Raw genomic sequence first — 21232 nt, 5'->3', positions numbered from 1 at the left:
GACTGAAGAAACTGCACTTTATGGTTGATGCTTAGTGCTTTTGGGGGGATTTGCATGTGTGATCTGGGTGCAAGTGTAAATGTGGATGGTAGTGGGCGTGAGTTGCAGGGGTATTGTTTGGTAGGTTTTTAATGCACTGAATTATTTTCACTAATAAAGACTTTGTAATTTATAGAGAATAGGAGTACTGTTTGTTACTGATTAAATTTTAACTGCCAGACCCTCGACCATTCCTCTAACTTTTGGGGATCCCTTCTCATCGTTTCTACTCCCTCCGGGGTATCCACTTTATTGGCTATTTTTGTGTCATCCACAAAAAAGCTTATATGACTTTCAAAACCTCGCTGAGATGTTGCCATTAATTCCGTTAAATTTTAACTTTTCAGAGATGGTTGGGTATCAAATACAGCTTCCACTAGATCTAGCAGATGAATAAATCTGCAATAAACCTCATGTAAACAGCAAGACTCTGCCTCAAATAGCTTTCTAATTTTATCTAAAAAGTGCTATATATAAACATCATCAGTTCTTAGAGAGTGAAATCCTCATGGTGAGCCTACATGGTAGATTTGTTTATCAGAAAAGGCAGTGTGTATTACAACAGAACAATTTTCTAACATTTTAAAGATCATATTTGTATATCTGTTTTTCTACTGAAATGTACAGCTCTGCATATAATTAGGTTACCAAGCATATTTCAAAGCACTTAGACATACAGAGTTCCATAGGTTACTATTGGGCTCATTTTCGAAAGAAAAGGACACCTATCTTTCGACACAAATCGGAAGATGGGCGTCCTTCTCCAAGGGTCGGTATAATCAAAAGTCGATTTTGGATGTCTCCAACTGCTTTCCGTTGCAGGGACGGCCAAAGTTCAAGGGGGCCTATCGGAGACATAGCGAAGGTGGGACTTGGGCGTGCCTAACATATGGATGTCCTCGATCCATAATGGAAAAAAAGGGCGTCCTTGACAAGCACTTGGACGACTTTATCTGGTCATGTTTTTCTTCAGACCAAGGCACAAAAAATTGGTCGAAATGACCAGATGACCACCGGAAAGAATCGGGAATGACCTCCCCTTACTCCCCCCAGTGGTCACTAACCCCCTCCCACCCTCAAAAAACATCTGTAAAAATATTTTGTGCCACCCTCAGATGTCATAGGTCCATCACAGCAGTATGCAGGTACCTGGAGCAGTGCACTTCAGGCAGGCAGACCCAGGCCTATCCCCCTCCCTACCTGTTACGTTTGTGGAGGAAACAGTGAGCCCTCCAAAACCCACCAGAAACCCACTGTACCCACATCTAGGTGTCTCCCTTCACCCATAAGGGCTATGGTAGTGGTGTACAGTTATGGGTAGTGGGTTTTAGGGGGTTTTGGGGGGCTCAGCAGACAAGGTATGGGAGCTATGTTCCTGGGAGTATTTTATGAAGTCCACTGCAGTACCCTCTAGGGTGTCCGATTAGTGTCCTGGCATGTTAGCGGGACCAGTGCACTACAAATGCTGGCTCCTCCCACGACCAAAGGGCTTGCATTTGGTCGTTTTTGAGATGGGCGTCCTTGATTTCCATTATCGCCGAAAATCAGAAACGACCAAGTTTAGGGACAACCATCTCTAAAGACAACCAAAATTTGAAGATTTGGGTGTCCACAACCGTATTATCGAAAGGAAAGATGAACGTCCATCTTGTTTCGATAATACGGGTTTCCCTGCCCCTCCATCGGGACATTTTGCGAGGACGTCCTTAACAAAACTTGGGCGTCCCTTTCGATTATGCCCCTCCACGTAGCTTTGTAACTTTAAGTGTTTGAAAATATGCCTCCAAGTGAACTGAATATTTCAATATTTTGAAAACAGAAAAAGTAAAAACATAGAATGAAGCTTTGAACAGGTTGTTATAACAAATTTGATATTGGAAATAACAAAGAGTATTAATGTTGAATTACTAGTGTGCTATAAACAGAATATTTAATCTTGTGGAAATCAATAAAGAAATTTTTGTCTATACTATTAAATAAAACTGTGGGGGAAAAAGCCTTAGGGTAACAGTGCCCTGTAAATTACTTTTACTGATCAATTAATGTATTAACTTATAGCTGTAAATATAAACTATCACTACATATCAAGATTAATTCTGAAAAATATTAAATGATACAGGTGCCTGTGCAATAAGGGGTCCTTTTTCAAAGCTGTGGTAAAAGGACAATGGTGAAACCTGTGCACTGAGGCCCCCCCCCCCTTTTATCACAGTGGGTAAAATGATTTTTTTTCTTAATGGAAATGGCCAGGTGGTAAGTTTCCTGGGGAAGTCCTTACTGTAATGCTACGAGTGGGCATGGGTGGGTGCAGGCCCACCCATTATTGGTTCAAGCCCACCCAGCAGTGGCACCTCGCATCAACATTTCTCCTCTGCGGTGTCCCAGCATCTGTCCGCCTGTCACTGAACCCTGTCCATCCCTGGTGTATCTTACAGCCATTATTGCTGCCCATGTTGGCCCCAAAGGCTTCCATCAGCTGGGTCCTGCCAGACAGGAAACAGGAAATTACATCAATAAGGGCGGGACCCGGCCGATGGAAGTTTGTAGGGCCAGCATAGGCAGTAATAATGAATCACTGCAGGTGCCGGGGATGCCTGTAAGGTACACCGGGGAGAGACGGGGTTCAGCAAAGGATGGGCAGATGCCGGGATTCTGCGGAGGTAGAGGGATGCTGATGTGGGGTAGATGAAAAAAAAACTTATATCTCCGGGGGGGGGGGGGGGGGGGGGGGGAGGGGAGTAGTGGTGGTGTGGAAGGGCCCATCTAAGTTAACTCTGGGCCCATCCAAAATACTGGGTCTGGCTACACCACTGCCATCTCCTATTTAGGAGGCCATAAGGGCCCTCACGAAAACCTGGTGTAACCGGGCAGTGCATGGGGCTGCCCGATTACCTCCAGGTAAGGCCCTGATACTAAAAATAAATTTTTTTAGTGTGGGGGCTTTCCTGGAGGTAATTGGGGTAGCCCCATGATTACCACTGGGTTTGCGTGAGGGCCCTTACGGCCTCCCAAATAGGAGATGGCAGTGGTGTAGTCAGAACCAGTATTTTTTGAGTGCTGGACATGGCATGTGGCACACACTTGCACTACCATCGTGCTCCTGCAGTAGCTCAGCGGTAGGCCTACAAATGCACTCAATCTGCAGCCCCCCGTTACCTCTCTACCCTCATCTCCCCCTACGCCCCTACCTGTAACCTCCGCTCACAGGACAAATCCCTCCTCTCAGTAACCTTCTCCACCACCACCAACTCCAGGCTCTGCCCTTTCTGCCTCGCCTCACCCTATGCTTGGAATAAACTCCCTGAGCTCATACGCCAAGCCCCCTCCCTGCCCATCTTCAAATCCTTGCTTAAAGCCCACCTCTTCAATGTCGCTTTCGGCACCTAACCATTGACCTCTATCCAGGAAATCCAGATTGCCCCAATTTGATTGACTGCATTTTTGTTCTTTAGATTGTAAGCTCCTTTGAGCAGCGACTGTCCTTCCTTGTTAAATTGTACAGCGCTGCGTAACCCTAGCAGCGCTTTAGAAATGTTAAATAGTAGTAGTAGTAGTAGGGCCGATTTGCTGCGTGTTATTGCCATGGTAGCCCTACCATGGCATACTAAAAGAGCACCTATGAGAGCAATTCTATAACTTGGTGCCAATATGATTAGGGCAGCTGCTTGTGGACCTGGAGAACCAGGTTCAGTTCCTTCTGCAGCTCTGTGTGACCCTGGGCAAGTCACTTGTCCCTCCATTGCCCCAGGTACAATATACATCTTAGATTGTGAGCCCATTAGGAACAGTGCAAAATACATGTAATGAAAATTGTAAACCACATAGTTGCCTCAAGTGCTGAAAATAAATAAATTCCATAACAGCATCAAGGCTTGCCTAAGCTGTTACAGAAGACTAGCACAAAGTCCTGCTGGCACACCAAAATATAGGTTCCCCCCACTTATGACAGGACAGGGGTTGTTGTAAGTTGGCACAACTTGTAATATTCTATCCACTTAGCAAGTCCATGTTCTCCCCATGTGTAAGTCACTCAGAGTAGAGAGTTGCACGTGAATGAAAATCTAACCCGTTCCCACCCGTCCCTGCTGAAATCTAGCCTGTTCCCATCCATCCCCACAAGAATTCAACCTGTTCCCACCCATCCCTACAAGAATTTAATGGTACCTAAAAACATTCTGGTTGGCTCTCTGTCTTTCTTTGAGTTTGAGCTGCAGCACTTCAGGCAAGGAAGGAACAAAAGTTTAAACTTGGAACACTCTAGTGCGCACGTGTAAGACTCATGTCTGATTCACTGGCACTGTATGCTGAGAGGTCACCACATGCATGCGCCAATAGGTCAGGTGTCCTCTAGTGCTCATGCCTGTGGCAGAGCCGAGGCCTACGCATCAGCCCATGAGCAAAGAGGGTAATGGAAGACTTTCCGCATCTGAGTTGTTAAAGCAAGGAGAAGGAGGAGGTGGCTCTCAAAGAATTTGGTACTTGGTAGGTGAGAGGCTGGCGCAGGTGCAGCTTACACTTCCATGGGAACCCTGCAGGAACTGCTTCAATCCCCATGGGAGCTCCACAAGAACTGCTTCTGTCCACACGGGAACCCTGCAGGAACTGTTTCCATCCCCACAGGAACCTCTCAGGAACTGCTTCCGTCCCCACAGGAACCCTGCAACCCTGGAATAGGGCGGCCGACAGGGGGGGCAGGGAGGACAAAATTCCCCGGGTCTCCAAGGGGGGCCCGGCGCCGTAGTCCCCTCCTCCCACCCCCCCTCCGTCCACCACCGGGCCAGGCCCCCCTGAATTCAAATCATAATGCCTCACCTCGACCTTGCTCCGTGTGAAAGAAGCGCAGCAGCGGCAGTCTGCAGATCGCCTCCCTTCGGGCCTTCCCTCCCTGTGTCCCGCCCTCGTCTGACGTAACTTGTACAAGGGCGGGACACAGGGAGGGAAGGCCCAAAGGCAGGCGATCTGCAGACTGCCGCTGCTGCGCTTCTTTCACACGGAGCGAGGTCGAGGTGAGGCGCTATGATTTGAATTCAGGGGGGCCTGGCCCGGTGGTGGACGGAGGGGGGGCGGCGACAGGGCGGCCCTGCCCCGGGCCCAGCCCAGTCTCTTGGCTGCCCTGGAAGGGATTCCCTCAAACCTCATTCCCGTGTAAATCTCTAACTCAAAGTTATGTGCACTTAGCATCACTTGGCACCTCTAACATGTAAATGCCACTATTCTATACGATGTGCCCACACTTGATGCCTAATATTAAGGGGTAAAGCTTCGCATGCAGAAAAATAATGCGCTGTGCTCAATAAGGGGCGCTTTATTAATGCTTAGTATGTGCTAACAGTCATTAGCATAGTCTACATGCTGTGTATCCTATTTTATACCTATGGGCCACGTGGAACACACTAAGCTTTAGTAAAAGGGCCCTTAAATCAGTCTCTGTTATGATTCTGTTAGAATTCTGCTAGTCAGGCAGAGGAATGCTTGGAACCGCTCCTGATTGGTCCGTCAGGGGCTGAGCTGATGTCAGTCTATCTACCTAAGCTCACCTCTTCCGGTCAACCCCTGCTTTGGCCTTTACTCTAAATCTGCTGAAGCCTTCCTTTGCTCTGTGTGAGCTGTTAGCTCTGTGCTTGTGTGGAGTTGTTTCTCCTCTCCTGGCTGCACTTTCTGTTTGCTCTGAGGCATATTTTCAAAGCACTCAGCCTTCCAAAGTTCCATAGGTTTCCATTGGTTCACATTGAATGTATCAGCAATGGTATATACCGCTGAGGAGAGAAGGGAAAACAATGGTAAAAGCATTAGATGGATGTTTACTTCATCACAATTGCAATATAATAATACATCAGGTACAGAAGGGCACAGGCTAAGGGAATTATATAGGCACCAGGCTGTAGCCACCTGCAGGTAATTTAGAAGAGGAACTATAACCAGAACCCTCTCCCTCACCATGACTTAAGGTATCAAGGCTTAGCTGAAATTGGGTGGCGGAGCAGGTGGGGGGAAGAGGGGGTGGTGGTTGGGAGGCAGGGATAGGGGAGGGCAGACTTGTGCGGTCTGTGCCGGAGCCGGTGCTGGGGGGCGGGACTGGTGGTTGGGAGGCGGGAAATACTGCTGGGCAGACTTATATGGTCTGTGCCCTGGAAAGGACAGGTACAAATTCAATTCAAGGTAAGGTATACACATATGAGTTTGTCTTGGGCAGACTGGATGGACCGTGCAGGTATTTTTCTGCCGTCATCTACTATGTTACTATGTAAGGCTGTGGTAGGCACGCACCTGTGGCCACCTTGAAAATAGTTTGCAGGATAGAATTTAGAAATGTTGTTGTTCCATAACTATGGGGGATTGCAGGACTGTGATGAATAATGTGGAAAAGACATTCAGTGCATATATGCTCCCCCCCCCCTCTCTACCCCTTGCAACCTTGAGAATGGGTGGGCACTTCATAAGCTTAATTATAACACCTCACCACCTCACCCTATTCTATTAACTATCTTTCTATAACTTTGTTTAGATCTTTTTCCTCATCTATGAATCTGTTATAACACCAATTGTATCTATCTCCTGGAATGGCGATGCCATAACAGGTTTTTGTAAGCCACAATGAGCCTGCAAATAGGTGGGGAAATGTGGGATACAAATGCAATAAATAATAAAAAATAATAAAAGGGGACTGGGGTTCACCACATAAAGAAGGATGGAACCTAGCGGGGAGACACATGAGGTGCAAAGCGGGAGGAAAAACTACTATACCAGCTGTGGATACCTGTGAACCTGGTGAAAATAGAGGTAAGATTTGAATGCAGAGAACATACAGAGAATGGGGAGCCCTTGACCATGAGGGATGCACACATCCATTCTCAGGGCCTCTTCCACTCCTCCTCCTCCCCCACCCCACAGGCAGCCACAACTGAGTGTGTCCAGTAGAGAACAAGAAATCTGTGCAATGAATTGGGTAGAAGCAATCATGGCTCTCAGAGTGCAGTGTATTACAGTCCATTGCTGTCTCTTCCAATCCTCTTGACCAGCTGTCCTGCAAGATGCAAGAAGTGTTTGTTTAGCACCTACATAGCACAAAGGGAAGAGGTGGCTGAGAGGTATGAGCTTACCTTTGAACTTGTGGTGCAAGAATCTGTTGGCTCCAAGGAACCAGAGTGTGCCTGCTTCAACAAAGGAGAGAGAGAATGGGGGGCAGTGAGGGAGCACATCACACACAGCAAGGAGCTCCTGGAGGGTAGAGAATGGAGAGTTGATCAGATGTAGAAAATGCAGAGTATATGCTAAGCTACCAGCTAACACCCAGTCTGAAACAAAGCCCACACACCAATTATCTTTCAAGAATTGGCCAAAAAGTCCCCCCCCCCCCCCCACAAAAAAATTAAACCCAAAAACCAAACAGGTATACAAAAGCATACAGTGGCAAAAACAAGGTTTACTATAACTGAAGCTAAAACGCTTTGAAATACCACCCCATAATCTAAAGAAAAACCTCTAAAGTGCAAGCACAGAGAAAGCAGTTTTAAAGAGGTGCCAATAAAGGGAATGCAAACTTCCAAATGGGAAGAGCAGCTGGGCACGTTTATCATTATCACCCATAATCGAAATGAGGACGCCCAAAACACAGAGCAGCTGGGGACCTCCATAGTTCCCTACCTATAATCAAAATGAGGACATCCAAATCGCCAGTGCAGCTGGGGACGTTTAGGGATTTTGTCAATAATCGAAACTAGGACGCCCATTGCGTTCTTACATGGGCGTCCCTGGGATAGTATTTAAGCGCCCATCTCTGTATTTTCGATTCTTTGCATCTGGTGGAGTGGGTAATTACAAGAAGTAAAGAAATAAATATATAGGAATGTCACAGTTTCAAGTAGGGTTCCCAAATAAACTCCACGCAACCAAGGGATTTGACAAGAAAAATATTAAATATTTTATTAAATGGTAAGTAAATAGAAACATCTGGATGTGTTCCTAAATCTTGGTACCAATTGTTACAGTTTGCTAGTATAAATAAAAATAGTGAAAGGTGTTAAATACTTTGTGATAAGTTAAAAAGGCAATAAGATGTTCAAAAGTACAATTACAGTTACCAAGACCCTGACCCCACTTCTGCAATAACAGAAACCATCCCAAACATGTACACCACCCCAATTATTGTACTCAGATCTGATATTTATTTATGGATCGCTTATATCCCACATTTTCCCACCAGGGGCGTATCTGAGGTTCGGCGGTAGGGGGGGCATGGGCTAGAGTGAGGGGGCACATTATAGCCCCCCTGGCCGCCCCCCCTACCGCCATCAACCCTCCCCCCTACCGCCGTTAACCCTCCCTCCCTCCCCCGCCTACCGCCGTCACCTACCCCCGAGGTCCGCTTCCTCCTGCCGGCTTTTTAAAATATTGCTTCAGCTGGCGGGACCCCAACCCCCCGCCAGCCCAGCCACGGTCTTCTTTAACTTCTTCATCCTCGTCGTGCTGTGAAAGCTGCATGCATCCTTAGTTCCAGTTGGACGGAGTCTGACGTCGCAGCACGTTGTAACATCATGGCCACGGAGGAGTCGGAGGAAGACGAAATATGAAGACTTCGGGTCGGACCTCGGCTGGCGGGGGTTGGGGCCCCCCGCCAGCAAAGGTAAGCAGCGGGGTAGGGTTGACGGCGGGGGAGGGGGGTGGAGAGAGGCGGCGAGGGGGGGGAGGAAGGGAGGCAAAAATGTGCCCCCTCTCTCTGGCTCTGGCCCCCCCTACCGCCGGATTCCAGATACGCCCCTAGTTGGGAGGTGAGAATAGTGCTGGGCAGACTTATTCGGTCTGTGCCAGAGCCGGTGGTTGGGAGGAGGGGCTGGTGGTTGGGAGGCGGGGATAGTGCTGGGCAGACTTATACGGTCTGTGCCCTGAAGAGCACAGGTACAAATCAAAGTAGGGTACACACAAAAAGCAGCAAATATGAGTTATCTTGTTGGGCAGACTGGATGAACCGTGCAGGTCTTTTTCTGCCGTCATCTACTATGTTACTATGTATCATCTGTCCCTCTGGAGCCAATCAAAACCTTCACCACAGAGATTACAGTTTCCACTGTAAACATGGAACTTGGAATTCCCTGGTGTCAGCTCCATTTTGAAAGCAAAAGTTGGGAGGCGGGGCTAGTGGTTGGGAGGCGGGGCTAGTGCTGGGCAGACTTCTATGGGCTGTGCCCTGAAAATGGCAGATACAAATCAAGGTCAGGTGTACACAAAAAGTAGCACATATGAGTTTATCTTGTTGGGAAGACTGGATGGACCATGCAGGTCTTTTTCTGCCGTCATCTACTATGTTACTATTGTTACATAGCCTATAATGGGGAAAGCACATTTCCTGAATATTTCAGTACCCATATGTCCCACACTACTCCCGCTTGCTCAGCTGGTGCAGCACATCTCTCTAGGTAGCCCTGTCATTTTAGATTTTAAAAATACGCCTTTTCCCGTTCACACCGTGTTTTCCTAAAAAAAAGTCCAAAAAATAATCAATTAAATTTCCCAATCACTATCCTATAATTTTCCTAACATCCTCCTCCATCCTATTTCACCATTAAAATTCCCAAATGCGCCCCCAGAGATGCGCAGCTCCTTAAAACGTCTTCTAACCGCTTTTCCCCATAAAACACCACTAAATTTATTTTTCTTTTGGTTCAACCCTCCTAGCGTATCCAAATAAGACTCCTGGATACTCTGGTTAACCAAAAGAAATTTAAAACAATTTTTCACCGGGGCTCTGCCCAACACACACTTCAATTTAAAATTAACATTTAAATAACATAAGCTTAAAGGGCTTCTTACCTGCTTCCCCTTACATAATGCCTACCACTTTCACCCTTCAAATCCATCAAGGACTGCCATCAGAAATCCGTTTGTTTTTTTTAAGCCAAAGAAACTGTTTTTCCCTGACTTCACTTTCAGGCCTACAAAGTGCTTCAGAGCCATACTGAGCATGTGTGAAGTTTGCATTACCCAGTAATGCTCAGCTTGCCTTCACCCTCAGATGTCTAACATTTGGACGTCCCTCCCTCCAGGTCTCTCTCAGCCAATCACAGCATGTTTAGCTGATATTGGTAACAACTAAATGTGCTGTGAATTGCTGAGAGAGACCTGGAGGGAGGGACGTCCAAAAAGTTTTGATTTGGCCGTCCTCACACATCCCGATCCTGAGGGGGAGGGGGCGAAAGCTGAAAATAACCTTGGAGGGGCTGTTGAGAGAACTGTGGTTGTGGTCAGTTCAGGCAGGTAAGAAAAACAGGGAAGTCCTTTTTTTTTTTTCCTTCATTGTCCTTCCTAATTGCCTGATGTAAGCCTGCCTTTAACATGCAAAGCAGTAAACAATGGAAATGTTACACAAGGGAAGAGCAGCAGCACTTAAATTAACTGGGGCTCTTTTCAGCACTCTTCCTCTTTTGAGGTTTCAGGCTGCTGACTAGTTTCCTGCTCCTCAGGGATGTCCTTTTTTTTTGTTTTGTTTTTTGAGTGAAGGACATCCTTGGCATGTGAAAGTCTGCAAGGATTACGAGGACAACTTTCTTTCTTTTTTTTTTTTTTTGAGTGAAGGATGTCCATAAAGGATGTCCTTGGCATGTGCAGAGCAGCCAGCATAATGCTTGGCTGCTCTATGCATGCTCAGCTGGCCAACTGGCTTGGAAGGAAATCCCATGCAAATGAGCTAGCAGTGACCAGCTCATTTGAATGCGATTTCTTTGATATATGCCCATTTCTTACTGATTCCCTAAGGAATCATAGAGGCATATTTTCAAAGCACTTAGCCTTCCAAAGTTCCATAGAAACCTATGGAACTTTGGAAGGCTAAGTGCTTTGAAAATATGCCTCCTAGTAACATAGTAGATGACGGCAGAAAAAGACCTGCACGGTCCACCCAGTCTGCCCAACAAGATAAACTGACATGTGCCATTTTTTGTGTATACCTTACCTTGATTTGTACCTGTCTTTTTCAGGGCACAGACTGTATAAGTCTGCCCAGCACTATCCCCCGCCTCCCAACCACCCGCCACGCCTCCGACCACCGGCTCTGGCACAGACCTTATAAGTCTGCCCAGCACTATCCCCACCTCCTAACCACCAGCCCTGCCTCCCACCACCGGCTAAGCTTCTGGGGATCCCTTCCTTGAGCAGGATTCCTTTATGTTTATCCCACGCATGTTTGAATTCCGTTACCGTTTTCCTCTCCTAAGGGAAGGGCTTTAACGATTTTTTTTAGTGCATCTACCTCACATTGACTGGTCACAAACTTTCCCAGCTCTAGCCCTGAACTTCTCTGAAGCCAACCCCCCCGGGGTGACTCACCCATAAATGAGCCAAAATAAATCTGACATACCCTGTACTCCTCCAGACCCTTAAATGAAACCAGAAATGCCTCAGACCGCCCCTGAAGCCCAGTAAAGTTACCAGCAGCTCCGGGAAAAAGGTAAGAAAACTTTTATTAGTACTTCATAGCCCTATTACAAACGGACTGGATGTGTTCTGGCCGTTACTTGCTTTACTTAGTTGTGTTGCCGAGATCAGTCATTTAGGTTGGATCGTTGGGCATAGGCGCCGACTCCGTGGATGCTGTGGGTGCTCGAGCACCCCCAATATTTCACCCACCGGAAGTTCGTTCCCTCCGGCAGCAGCGGTAAAAAGCGTGCATGCTCGGTGGTTACTTCAATTTTCCCTTCTCTCTCAGCTCTGGTCCCGCCCTTGCGGAAACAGGAAATAAGGGCGGGACCAGAGCTGACAGAGAGAGAAAACTGAAGTAAGCGCCGAGCCTGCACGCTTTTTACCACCGCTGCTGCCGGCCGCCGTAACCCCGACAAAGTAAGTCAAGGTGACTTTTAAAATTTGGAAGGAGGGGGCCTGGAACTCGATGGGAGGGAGGAAGGGAGGGGGGACCCTGTGAAACTCGGAGGGAGGGAGGACCCTGTGGAACTCGGAGGGAGGGGGACCCTGTGGAACTTGGAGGGAAGGGAGGGGGGACCCTGGAACAGAGAGAGGGAGGGAGGGAGGGACGGACCTTGGAACTAGGACGTAGGGGGGAGAGGGAAGGGGACGGGGAGGGGGGAATGCACCACCTGTAAAAATAAAAAATGTCAGCACCCCCAATCATTTTGAAAAGTTGGCTCCTATGTCGGTGGGGTATGCCTTTTCGAACAGATTAGTCTTTAGTAATTTATGGATGGTTAGGTGGTCGTACGTTGTCTTCACGGTTGTTGGTAGTGCGTTCCACAGTTGTGTGCTTATGTAGGAAAAGCTGGATGCGCAAGTGGATTTGTATTTAAGACCTTTGCAGCTTGGGTAATGCAGATTTAGATATGTTTGTGTTGAGTTAGATATGTTTCTGGTTGGTAGGTCAATTGTTGCAGGAATTACCACTATTGTTAGCAGAATCTGTGGTACTTCAGGAGTCAAACACCACACACCAGAATGAGAGAGAAGTCTTCTTTATTTGCCAGCAAACAAAGTAGGACATCAGCACTAGGTCTCTTCTTCTCTTTCTCAGCTCTCTGGATCCTGCGTCTCCTGTCTGTCCTCTCTCGTCTCAGCTCCTTCTTCTTCTTCTAACGTAAGCTGCTTCTGCTCTCAGTTATATAGGGTCCTACACCTCTCTAGCCCCCCTTTCTCACCAGATGGTAAAGAATAGATTGATTACCCTGCCTTGAACTAATTATTACTTACACATTACTTAAAAATATCAGTTACATAGGTTTAAGATATTTCCTAAACTGACCTATGACCTGGGGCCTCTCAAACTAGACAATGTGGCACCTATCTCTTGCATTTTATTATTATTTCTCATATTCCCAGTCATAGCTTAAACTGGGTTCTGGCATTCATTAAGGGGTCAAAGGCCAATCTTGCTTAATAGCACACATACATGATTTGTTATTACTTTCAGAATACCAGTCCTTCATTTAGCTATTCATCAAGGAGAAGAGAGTTGACTTGTCCTGACCTCTTTCACCTATTAGTTTCATACACAAAACTAGCTAGGACTGTGGATAATTCAAACCAGATGATGACCTCTTAAACTACAGACAAAGCTCACTTGAAAAGTCAGTCAAAGATATTCTACATAGAAATAGAACTTATTAATTAAACAGAATAAAACATATTCTAAAATAAGCAGAAATCAGAATTCCTTATAGGACAAAATCTAAATTATCAAGAATATCTATATCTACTCTATCTCCTTCTAAACAACGTTCTTGGGTAATGCAGATTTAGATATGTTTGTGTTGAGTTAGATATGTTTCTGGTTGGTAGGTCAATAAGGTTTATCATGTATCCCCGGGCTTCACCGTAGATAATTTTGTGGACCGTGGTACAGATTTTAAATCAATACGCTCTTTAATTGGAAGCCAGTGTAGCTTTTCGCGGAGAGGTTTTGCGCTTTCAAATCGTATTTTTCCAAATATAAGTCTGGCTGCTGTGTTTTGGGCTGTCTGAAGTTTCTTTAGGATTTGTTCTTTGCATCCCGCATAAATTCCATTACAGTAGTCTCACATGGCTTAGTACCATTGATTGTATCAGGTTACGAAATGTTTCTCTCGGGAAGAATGGTTTCACGCGTTTAAGCTTCCACATTGAATGGAACATTTTCTTTGTTGTGGATTTCACTTGGCTCTCTAGTGTTAAGTTGCGGTCTAGTGTAACACCAAGGACTTTCAGGTTCTCTGAGATAGGGAGGTTGGTCTGGGATGTTAATATGTGTGGGGTTGTGTAGGGGTATTTACCTAAGATCTCACCTTTGCTGGTCTGGGCCTATACAAGCCTGAACCATTTTTATAACAATATGGATTCTTCAGCCTATGCCCTGAATACATCTGTAACTATCAGAATCTGGCTTTCTTGCCAAGACCAATTAATGCTGAGCATTTCAAGATTACTTCATCCAAGGACATGTACTTTGGTGTAAACTAGTCGTTATCTCCTGGGAACTTTTGAGGAATATAGCCAGGCAGGGAGTTTGTATACCATCTATAACGAAGTCTCTGTCCTTGACCATGCAGCTGGCTGGACATTAGGTCATCGTATGTAATTGGTCCACAGGTATCATCTGACGCTTGGATACCAAAGGTTTGGACTGAAGAAAGTTCAGGAGTTCTAAGAAGATCTCCAGAAGAGAGACACACCGGAAGATTTACAGGTGAACAGAATGCTCGGAAGAGCCAGAGACTGATTTTCCTAACACCAGTGAACTGTGTGCCTCGTAACAAAAAAATAGTAACATAGTAGATGACGGCAGAAAAAGACCTGCACAGTCCATCCAGTCTGCCCAACAAGATAAACTCATATGTGCTACTTTTTGTGTATACCTTACCTTGATTTGTACCTGTCCTTTTCAGGGCACAGCCCGTAGAAGTCTGCCCAGCACTATCCCCGCCTCCCAACCACCAGCCCTGCCTCCCACCACCGGTTCTAGCACAGACCGTATAAGTCTGCCCAGCACTATCCCCACCTCCCAACCACCAGTCCCGCCTCCCACCACTGGCTCTGGCACAGACCGTATAAGTCTGCCCAGCACCATCCCCGCCTCCCGCCACTGGCTCTGCCACCCAATCTCGGCTAAGCTCCTTAGGATCCATTCCTTCTGAACAGGATTCCTTTATGTTTATCCCAAGCGTGTTTGAATTCCGTTACCGTTTTCATTTCCACCACCTCCCGCAGGGACAAACTCACAGTGTCTGCTCAGCTACAACCTCAGGCCTTATCTAAGACTGTGTAATCTACATTCAGATATACCCTGGGACTTTTCTGAACTGAGACTCGCTGAGACCTCAGCTCGAGTCAGAGGAAAAAAGCCACTTCTCTACCATTGGGAGTCTGTCACAGACGGCAAGGTGAGATCAGGATTTATTACCTATAGACGGGGAAAATTAGTCCTTAGTTGTCTGAGAAAGATAGGTTTACGGCAGGACTTTTGCAGCTGATAACTGTATTTGCATAAGGCGTGTGATAAGTTCTTATAACAATCATTAGGAATTCATGATTGTACTGGGTTGTGTAATCACTCCTTAGTGCATTAGGATAATCAGACGATAATATATTTGGTGATAATCTAATTTTATAGCAAATTATTTTTGTATTTTGCTTGGCACTTTGCTTCACAACTATTTATATATATTTTTCTACCTAATAAATAACTATATCTAATATAATAATTCGCACCGCCAACGTTCTAAACCTGACTCTGTGGCAGCGTGGCAGTGAAGCCATGTATTGTTCATAGGGTTCGTAATCGCACTCCAGATTACTGCCCCGCCCTCGAGGGAACTCTGTATAGTTGCCAGGGAAAGAAATGCGGCATCAGAAGAAGGGACCAACCACAACCAATCGCACTCGCTCTCAGTGCTCCGCCCTCGGAGGGAAGGGAAGGCTGCATATAATATTCACCCACCGGAAGTTCGTTCCCTCTCTCCGAGTTCCAGGATCGTCGTCCGTCCCCCCTCCCTCCCAATTCCAGGGTCCCCCCTCCCTCCCAGTTCCAGGGTCGTCGTCCCTCCCTCGGTCCCTTCCAGTTCCAGGCCCCCTCCCTCCAAATTTTAAAACTCATCCTGACTTACCTTGCGCGGTAAAAAGCGTGCAGGCTCGGCACTTACTTCAGATTTCCCTTCTCTGTCTCAGCTCTGGTCCTGCCCTCATTTCCTGTTTCCACAAGGGCAGGACCAGAGCTGAGAGACAGAGAAGGGAAAACTGAAGTAAGTGCCGAGCCTGCACGCTTTTTACCTCTGCTGCCAGCCGCCATAACCCCGACGAGGTAAGTCAGGATGACTTTTAAAATTCTGAGGGAGGGGGCCTGGAACTGGAAGGGAGGGAGGGATGGACGAAGACCCTAGAACTCGGAGGGAGGGATGACGACCCTGGAACTGGGAGGGAGGGGGGACCCTGGAACTTCCAGGAATCTCCAGGCTAGCGACCCTCTCACCTTATCCTCTAGTATTTCTAATCTCCTCCCCTCCATCATGTCCTCCAAGTCTGTCGACAAGGCTGTCTCCGCTTACAATACCACTCTCTCCTCTGCTCGGAACACCCTCGCACCATCCACCCCCCGTCCCACAAGGCATACTAATCCCCAGCCCTGGCTGTCCCCTTGCATCCGATACCTTCGCTCCTGCGCCCGATCTGCTGAACGCCTCTGGAGGAAATCTTGCACCCATACCGATTTCCTTCATTACAAATTCATGCTTTCCTCCTTCCAGTCCTCCCTATTCCTTGCCAAACAGGACTATTACACCCAATTGACTAATTCTCTCAGCTCCAACCCCTGTCGTCTCTTTGCCACCCTTAACTCCCTCCTCAAAGTGCCCTTCGCTCCCACCCCCCTCTCTCTCCTCAATCACTGGCTGACTACTTCCGCGACAAGGTGCAGAAGATCAACCTTCAGTTCACTACCAAGCCACCTCCTCCTCTTCACCCTTCAACCCACTCCCTCAACCAACCAACCCAGGCCTCCTTCTCCTCTTTTCCTGATATCACTGAAGAGGAAACCGCCTACCTTCTTTCCTCCTCGAAATGCACCACTTGTTTCTTTGACCCCCATCCCCACCAACTTACTTAACACCAACTCTCCCACTGTCACCCCCCCATCTGTCATATCATCAACCTCTCTCTCTCCACTGCAACTGTCCCTGACACCTTCAAGCACGCTGTAGTCACACCACTCCTCAAAAAACCATCACTTGACCCTACCTGTCCCTCTAACTACCGCCCCATCTCCCTCCTACCCTTCCTCTCCAAGATACTTGAACGCCGTTCACAGCCGCTGCCTTGATTTTCTCTCCTCTCATGCCATCCTCGATCCGCTTCAATCCGGTTTTCACCCTCTACACTCGACAGAAACGGCACTCTCTAAAGTCTGTAATGACCTGTTCCTTGCCAAATTCAAAGGTCACTACTCCATCCTCATCCTCCTCGACCTATCCGCCGCTTTTGACACTGTCAACCATGAGTTACTTCTTGCCACACTGTCCTCATTTGGGTTCCAGGGCTCTGTTCTCGCCTGGTTCTCCTCTTATCTCTCCCACCGTACCTTCAGAGTACATTCTCAGGGATCTTCCTCCACCCCCATCCCGCTCTCTGTTGGAGTTCCTCAGGGATCTGTCCTTGGACCCCTTCTTTTTTCAATCTACACCTCTTCCCTGGGCTCGCTGATCGCATGGTTTACAATATCATCTTTATGCTGACAACACCCAGCTTTACCTATCTACACCAGACATCACTGCGGAAACCCAGGCCAAAGTATCGGCCTGCTTATCCGACATTGCTGCCTGGATGTCCAACCGCCACCTGAAACTGAACATGGCCAAGACTGAGCTTACTGTCTTTCCACCAAAACCCACTTCTCCTCTTCCTCCACTCTCTATCTCAGTCGATAACACCCTCATCCTCCCCGTCTCATCTGCCCGCAACCTCGGAGTCATCTTCGACTCCTCCCTCTCCTTCTCTGTGCATATCCAGCAGATAGCCAAGACCTGTCGCTTCTTTCTCTTTAACATCAGCAAAATTCGCCCTTTCCTCTCTGAGCACACCACCCGAACTCTCGTCCACTCTCTCATTACCTCTCGCCTTGACTACTGCAACCTACTCCTCACTGGCCTCCCACTTAACCATCTACCCCCCCCCCTTCAATCCGTGCAGAACTCTGCTGCACGTCTTATATTCCGCCTGGACCGATATGCTCATATCACCCCTCTCCTCAAGTCACTTCACTGGCTTCCGATCAGGTACCGCATACAGTTCAAGTTTCTCCTTCTAACCTACAAATGCACTCAGTCCACATCCCCTCATTACCTCTCTACCCTCATCTCCCCTTACGTTCCCACCCGAAACCTCCGCTCACAGCACAAATCCCTCCTCTTAGTACCCTTCTTCACCACTGCCAACTCCAGGCTGCGCCCTTTCTGCCTCGCCTCACCCTATGCTTGGAATAAACTTTCTGAACCCATTCGCCAAGCCCCCTCCCTGCCCATCTTCAAATCTTTGCTCAAAGCCCACCTCTTCAATGTGGCCTTCGGCACCTAACCCTTATGCCTCTATTCAGGAAATCTAGACTACCCCAATTTGACTGCCCTATTTGACTGACTGTACACTTGTCCTTTAGATTGTAAGCTCCTTGAGCAGGGACTGTCCTTCTCTGTTAAACTGTACAGCGCTGCGTAACCCTAGTAGCGCTTTAGAAATGTTAAGTAGTAGTAGTAGTAACTGGGAAGAAGGGAGGGGGGACCCTGGAACCCGTTTCATTTCAATGAGAAACAGGCCTTTTTTTACTACTATATATATATATTCCGCCTGTGGCATTGTTCATTCCTATCACAACAGCTAGCTTGGCAGTGGGCTTCAGAGGTACACCCCTTAGACAAGAGTCCAGAATATTGCTATCTTGTAATGTTATCTGATATACATATAAGTACCTCTAGCATGCCTACAGTTGTCCATGCTATATTGGGATGAGAGGATGAGACAGTGAGGCATATTTTCAAAGCACTTTGGGAGGCTAAGTTCCATAGGTTTCTATGGAACTTTGGGAGGCTAAGTGCTTTGAAAATGAGCCTCACTGAGTGTGTTTTTTCTTTGTTGAGTTTTAGTTGAAATGCGTTAGCCCAAGATTCCATGATGTTCAGACTGAGCTTGATTTCATTGGTGATTTCTGTCAGTTTGTATTTATATGGAATGTATATTGTGACATCGTCTGCATAGATGAAAGGGTTGAGGCCTTGGCTGGATAAGGACTTGGCTAGTGGGGTCATCATTAGGTTGAAGAGGATTGGTGATAGTGGTGATCCTTGAGGTACTCCGCAGTCTGCTTTCCACGGTGGTGATATGTTTGATTTCACCTGATATGTTCTTGTGGTCAGGAAACCCTTGATCCAGCTAAGTATATTTCCCCCAATTCCGAAGTAGACTAGTAGTCTTAGAAGTATATTGTGGTTTACCATGTCGAATGCACTATACATGTCGAATTGGAGGAGAAGGATGCTTTTGCCTGTTGCTATTTCCTGCTTGAATTTGGCTAGGAAAGTGATTAGGACTGTTTCAGTACTGTGGAGGGGGTGGAATCCTGATTGGGATTCGTGTAGTATTGAGAATTTGTTTATGTAATCAATTTGTGTGCACACAATAATGTTACCGGTGTATCAAATCTTCGCTAGTATCGCTGCTCTCTTGCGTTCGGTACCTTGGTCTTCTCCACATCCACGTTTCTTCGGTTGGCAAGGTCAGCTCACCTGCTCAGGAACTCCAGGATACCTACTTCTCTGACTCAAAGAACTCAAAAAATGAAAATCCTGACTCCCTGTACTCGTTGTGTGTGCTAACCTCAATCAGTATTTTCTTTGGCAAGGGACCTTGTGGGCTAACTAAATTCAAATAAAAAGATAAGCAAGAGAAATTCCTATCTAGCCCTCCCAATACATGACCCCTTTTTTTTCGTTTTGTTATATACTCTCTACTCAAACTGATGGACTGATAAACTAAACCTCCTACAGGCAGGCCCTTAACTGCAGGCGCTCACAGGGCTCGAGGCTTAGGCTGGGCAGGCTCGCTTAGGTGTAGACACTCGAACTAGCAGGCTTCTGTGCTGGATCCTCCTGAAGCAGACACTCTAAAAAAAAGTTCTTTTGGAGTCTGGGTACTCATTGCGAGGGGGGGGGTGTCTCTCTGTCTCTCTCTTTGTGGGGCTTCTCCCCTTTCCAGATAGGCCTATTCTTTTCAGGACAGGCAGTCACACAGCCAGCTTTCTCCTCTCTGGACAGGCAAGCACACACATGGAGCGATGCGTTGGGTGGACTTCTCCGGGATTCAGGGCCCTTGCCACGCTGCTCTCTATTCAGCTCTGCACTGCTCCCAACACGTCTCAGCTCCCCAGTGTGGTCCCTCTTCCTCCTCTGCTTCTCTCTCTGCCTGAAGAATGGCCTTTGTGGCTACTGCTACAGCACCTCTTCTTGGCCCCAGCTCGCCTGTTCCCCTGCAGCTCAGCTCCTCTTTTGTCCCCGGCTCGCTCCAGACCCCCTTCTCCTCCTCCTCCTCCTCTGTTCCTGTCTGCTTTGGTGCCTGGCCCCTTACAGGCTGTTCTCTCTCTTCTTCTGGGGCTCGTCAGTGGGTCCTTCTCTTGCAGCCTGCAGCTCACTCCTGATTGGGTTTGATCTTCTTCTCCTCCAGCCTGCAGCTGCCTCTCTTGCCTGAGCTTGCCATTCTCTTCCCCTGCTTGCAGCACACTCCTGCCTGGATCTGATCTTCTCCTCTCAGAGCATGCTTGCAGCTTTTTCCCTTTGCCTGGGCTTGTCTTTCTCTCTCCCTCCCAGGTTGCCTCTGGCTTGCTATTCTTTTTCTGCTGTTCCACCCTTCCTGTCCCCTGGATTGGCTTGAAATTCGCGCCAATCTGTGGGTCAGGTTGCCTCCTGCCACCTCATTGGTCCAAATGCATGCCCTTTAACAGGTCCTGGGTCCTATTGTCCACCTTCCACACTACCCCTCAGCCTTGCTCCACATGCCCCTCAGACTCCCAGCTTTCCCTGGGGCCTCAGACAGCCAATCAGGAGCCTTGTAACAGACTTCACTGCACATCCCCCCACAGTTACAAACTCATAAAATTTAAACACACATCTAGCATCTATGGGCACCTGAGTTCTTAGTTTTATAACAGCGCTAGAGCTTTTTAAACACTTTAAACATTTTAATTAAAAGGTGTCAGTGCTGTTTCTGGGCTGCCCTGAGCCCTCTGTACCACCCTGTCCTCTGCAAGGTGCCCCCCTCTCAGGAAAAGGGGGGGCAAGGTAAAGGCTTCTTTTTATATATTTACAGTACAATGGCACCAAAGCAACCACCCACCCGCAAGGATAATTTCAGCTACCCAGAAATTGAACTACTGGTTCAGGAAATACAGAGGAGGCACAAGCATCTCTTTGCTCCCACGGGCCAGAGGCTGGCTGCTACAACGAAGCAGAGAGAATGGGAGGCAGTAAGGGACCGGCTCAACGCGGTCTTCCACTGTGACAGAGATGTGGAAGACTGCAAACGGAAGTGGCGCCGGCTGAGGCGTCATGTCAAGAGGAAGGCTGGTGCCAACCCCCCAGCAGATGACACTGATAACTTGACCCCCTTTGAGCGCATCATTCATGGGCTCTTACCCCAGGAGGGGATCCACAACATTGGGTCCCTTGACACATCAGCACAGCCTGAGGGC

General features: G+C 47.6%; 1 long non-coding RNA gene across 1 annotated transcript; it reads left to right on the top strand.

Annotated features, from left to right (window-relative positions):
• The first annotated feature begins 10161 nt into the window (after nt 1-10161).
• Nucleotides 10162-20995, top strand: LOC115460677. Its single transcript, XR_003940536.1, has 3 exons — nt 10162-10290; nt 11405-11479; nt 20851-20995. It is a non-coding gene; the product is annotated as an uncharacterized LOC115460677 (long non-coding RNA).
• Nucleotides 20996-21232: the final 237 nt, after the last annotated feature.

This window comes from Microcaecilia unicolor, chromosome 1 (assembly GCF_901765095.1).
Source record: "Microcaecilia unicolor chromosome 1, aMicUni1.1, whole genome shotgun sequence".
NCBI lineage: Eukaryota > Metazoa > Chordata > Amphibia > Gymnophiona > Siphonopidae > Microcaecilia > Microcaecilia unicolor.
This window is presented reverse-complemented; position numbering and strand designations above follow the sequence as displayed.